Genomic DNA, 5216 nt, shown 5'->3' on the forward strand with positions numbered 1-5216 from the left:
GCCTGATTGGTCCAATTAAAGGTTCAAATAATATATTTACTAGAACTTATCTGAAAAGAACTTATCAAAAAAGAAATGTTTTTGTTATCATATTCATTTTTTGCTACACAAGGTGACAGATTTTATATTTAAAAGCTTACATGCATGTGTGAATGCTGAGATGATTAGAGGCAATTTGAATAGGAATACTTATTTCAGACATTAAAATCAATTTAATTAAAGTCATATTGTTGGAGGAAATTTATTGATTCTAATCAATTTAGAAACTTTAGTTTCTTTTTATTCTCCTGTACTGTTTAATCCATATTTTGTGTTTATTTTTATGTTTCTTTCAAGGAAGTTAAAGCAGTATATTTTCATGGAAATGTGGAATAAAAGTTCAAATGATTTCATTTTGTTGAGATTGTTTTTGGAAAATCAAACAAGCCTACTTTGCACGTTCCTTATCATCTGTGTATTCCTTCTTGCCTTGGTTGGTAATTCAGTGATGATTTGCCTCATGCATTTAGATGCCTGGCTTCACACACCTATGTATTTTCTCCTCAGCCAGCTTTCTCTCATGGATCTAATGGACATCTCTACCACTGTACCCAATGTGGCCTTCAGCTTCTTTTCTGGCCAGAAGAACATTTCCTTTCTGGGTTGTGGGGTGCAGAGTTTCTCCTTCTTGACCATGGCAGGCTCTGAAGGACTACTCCTGGCCTCTACAGCTTATGACCAATTCATGGGCATCTGCCACTCCCTCCATTACCCTACCTACATGAGAAAAGGATGTGTGCAAAAATGATTGCAGCATCTTGGATACTGGGCCCCATCAACTCCCTGGGACACACAGTCTACCCCTTTCATCTTCCCTACTGCAGATCCAGGGTCATCAATCACTTCTGGGCGATGTCCCAGCCATGCTGCCCCTGGCCTGTGTGGACACTTGGGTCTATGAGTACATGGTTTTTGTGAGCACCAGCCTGTTCCTCCTCATCCCTTTCCTTGGCATCACTGCTTCCTATGGATGGATCCTTTCTGCTGTCTTCCACATGTTCTCCAAAGAGGGAAGCAAAAAGGCCTTCACCACATGTTCCACACATTTAATGGCGGTGACCTTTTACTATGCTCCTTTTGTCTACACTTATCTCTGGCCCAGGATTCTCCACTCCCCAGCACAAAACAAGGTCCTGACCATCTTCAACACCAACCTTACCCTTATGCTGAACCCAATTTTCTACAGCCTGAGGAACAAGAAGGTGCTGGGGGCCCTGAGGAGAGTGTTTGGGATATTCTCTTCCAAGAAAAAATGATTCTGCAGGCCCTATTTGGCTTGCTTTACTTTTCTTTTTTTTGTTTACAGAACACTGTGGAAGAGTGATTTCTCATAGAAACATGGTAGAGTGCACCTGTGTGACTTAAAATCTTTAGTGACACATTAAAACACAGTGTTACTTTAAATAATATGTTAGTTACTCTATAATACTACAGTAACTTTTTATTCAAATGATATTGTAATCATATTAATATTAAAATAATTGTTTTAATGTTACATTATGTATAATTATAATTAAATAACATATGTTTGTGCATATAGCATTCTTATGTAACATTATATATGCTTATATTGACATTTTGATTTCTATATAATGGATGTGAAATTAATATCCTGCTCATATATTTTATTTTTATTCTATTTCATCATTCTTGTGTATGTTTCTTATTGGAATATATTAAAATCTGTACTGTACACATTTCAAATATGAAAATCCACATGTAGTCAGTGTCTACTGTGTTGCAAAGCAAATGATTAGAGCAAAACTGTTCACATCATGGAGGCCAAGAAATAGCAGCAGCATGGATCAAACCAGAGCATAAGAGAAGCAAGAGAGTGGATGCTGGGCATTTAGGATCATACTTACCCTGCTCAGTTGAAAGGCACCCAGCAGAGTGTCCTGACATGGATAATGATATGCAATCAACAAGCATTTCAATATAGGTGGTGGGGAGAGATTGCCTGGAGATATAAAATCAGAGAGTGGAATGGTGGGAGAGGAAAATAGATGAGGGACATTATATACTACCCAAGGTCACCTCCCCGATGGACCTGAACACATCTGGGAGTGAGGTTTACTAATCTGTGAGGCATTTCTTAGTCCACTGATGTTCACAAATCTAAATAACATCTTAGACACAAGTCTGGACACATCTTAAACTATATTTAATGTCCAAATAGACAATCACAAGTTTATAATTCTACCTATCAGGTATACAGCCAGAAATGAAAATCGTCTATTCCTCAAAGTCTCAAAGATGTCATCATTTTTTCAAAAACAAAGCCTAAGTCTCTTCTGGGACTCAAGGCAGCTCCTATCTGTTAACATCTTGTAAAATGTGAAAAATTATATAAATCCAATCTATAACATCACTGAGTAAACATTTTTACTCTCAAAGGGGGGAATAGGGAGACACAAAAAATCAAACCAAGCAAGACCAAAACCCAGCAGGGCAATTACTCCATTATGTAGTTGCATGTCCAGCATGCAGAGCAAGCTGTGGTGAGACACAAGCTCCAGAACCTTCTTCTGAAATCTGAGTGGAAGCTTCTGTGATTCAATACCTCTTGCATTCATAGTTGCTGGAAATCCAGGGCAAGGTGGATGACACAAAAAACTGCTCCCAGTTTGACCTGTACTTGCTCCCATTTGTGCAATGTCTTCAGCAGCTTCCAAGTGCCTGAATGGTTGATCTTGGTGCAATACTTTAATAGGATGTGGTGTTCTAGTGAGCAGTACATCCATATATTTTCCTTTCAAAGTTAAATATTTCAAAGTAGCTCACTTTTTCCACCCTTGAGCCTACAGTGTGGAAGTTCTGGCCAATTTCTGAGATGCTTTCAAGCCATATTTCCTATTTTTTGACACTAAATACTTAGCTTCTTTTCCAGAAATCATCCTCCCTTTGCCTCAACTTTATAGGCATTTCATTTCTGCCCAATCTTTACATAATTCTTTCCACCCCCCATTAAGTTTATTGGTACATTTTAGGTATAAAATACAGTTACATACATCATTGGGATCTTGTACCATTACATGAGTATCTTTGTTCTTATTTTTTCCCCTTCCCTTGGCCTCCCTTCACCCCCTCCACCTTCCCTATTTGCAAAGATTTTGTTTCCATTTTTTCCCTTTTCTCAAATTTTTTCTTTTCCCTTCTTTCTTTTTCCCTACCCCTCCCAATTCCCCTGCTCCTTTAGGCTTTTACTTCCTTTTACACAATGTCAATTATACATTATTAAAATTACAATATAAAGATTTAGGAGACATTACCACAGATTTTATAGAATTTAAAAGGATATAGAAAGCATATTACATAAATCTGTTTTGAAATAAATTTGACAATTTCTAAGAAGTACCTTGGATGACAAATTAATGAAACTAACTCTGGAGGAAATATAAAATTTGAATAGCACCTATTAAAGAAAGTATATTCCTAACTTGAAAACCTACCTAAATGACAATAGGCTCACATACAAGCAGAAAAAAGAAGGGACACTTCACACCTCATTTTAGGAAATCAACATTGTGCTAATATTAAAACTGGATAAAGATAATAGAAGAAAAAGTATGAACATAGATAGAAATTTGTTTAACAAAACAAACTATTGGAAGTCAGATCTGGCAGTACATGGCAAGTAGTTTTATCATAGGTATGGCAGTGTTGGTTCAGCATTGGAAGATCCACCTCCAAAAGTCATCATTTTAACAGAAGAAAGGAAAAAGCCATATGATCCTGTCACTAGTTGGAGAAAAAGTATTGGACTAAATTCTACAGCTGTTCATGGTAAAAGCTATCAGGTGACTAGAAGTAGAAGAGGACCTTCTCAACATATCAAAGACATGTACTCCATACTTCCAGCAAAAATGCCTTATGTGAATGGAGAAGATACAATGCTTTCTCCCTAAGGTGAGGAACAAGGACAGATATGGCTATTCTTCATCTGTCCATTAAACTTTGAAACATAGGCCTAAATCAAAATAGTCTGACGATAAAATGACACAATTAAGATAGGATTGGGAAAGTAGATGCAAAATTTTTATAAGTACATGAAATGATCATCTACAAAGAAAATACTAAGAAATCTCTAGGAGCCACTAGAACTTGTATTTGAATTTATCAGGATTAGAAATCACAAGGTAAATATAAAAATTCAAGTCTATGTATGCTTGCTATAAATCAAGAATTGGATAGTGAAATTTAAAAGTTATGTAGGAGTAAAAAGGACCTAGAAAATTTTAAAAAAGGAAAAAAAAAACAGTGTTGGAAGACAGTACCTAATTTTAAGACTTCCTCAAAAGCTACAATAATCAAGACAGTGCTGGTGTAAGGAAAGACATATAGATCATAAGAATAAAGCAGAGAATCTACAAATATAACCACACATATATGGTCGACTGAGTTTTGAAAGAATATTTAACATTAACATTTTTTAGAATATAAACTCAATTCAAGAGCAGAGGAAAAGATAGTGTTTTCAGCAAGTGGCACTAGAACACTTGTTATGCGTATATAAAAATTAACCTCAAACCTTTATTTCCATATATAAAAATACCTTGAAATAATCTATGAAACTAAATATGAAAGACTAAAACCATAAAACGTTAAGAAACTGTGATAAAATAACCATGGTACTGGCAAAGGAACAGACCTGAGTATCACTGGAATAGATTAGAAGATGCAGAAACAACTCCAGACATGCTCAGCCACCTCACCTTTGACAAAGGAGCCAACCACCATCATTGGAGAAAAGATAGCCTGTTTAAAAAGTGGTGCTGAAAAAACTGGATTTCAACTTGCCAAAGATTAAAACTAGACCCATACCTATCACCATGCACTAAACTAAGATCAAAGTGGATTAAAGATATAAATATTAAGACAGAAACACTAAACTTGCTGGAAGATAAGTTAGGTAGAACTCTTGAAGACATTGGCATAGGAAAAGACTTCATGAACAAAATCTCAGCAGCACGGGAACTAGCAGAAAGAATCAACAACTGGGATCTCATCTTATTACAAAGCTTCTGCACTGCAAAAGAAACCACCAACAGAGCTAACAGACAACCTACAATATGGGAAAAAATTTTAGCAGCTGTACCTCAGACAAAGGACTACTATCTAGAATATATAAAGAATTGAAAAAAATCAGACCCCCCAAATTCAAAGACCCAATTCAA

The 5216-nt window shown here is 36.0% G+C and overlaps 1 pseudogene; it reads left to right on the forward strand.

Moving 5' to 3' along the window:
* The first annotated feature begins 358 nt into the window (after positions 1-358).
* Positions 359-1295, forward strand: LOC106008320 (olfactory receptor 2L13-like; annotated as a pseudogene).
* Positions 1296-5216: the final 3921 nt, after the last annotated feature.

The sequence above is a fragment of the Heterocephalus glaber genome, unplaced genomic scaffold (genome assembly GCF_053883595.1).
Source record: "Heterocephalus glaber isolate CG9 unplaced genomic scaffold, H.glaber_assembly_v1.0 deba00001461, whole genome shotgun sequence".
Lineage (NCBI taxonomy): Eukaryota > Metazoa > Chordata > Mammalia > Rodentia > Bathyergidae > Heterocephalus > Heterocephalus glaber.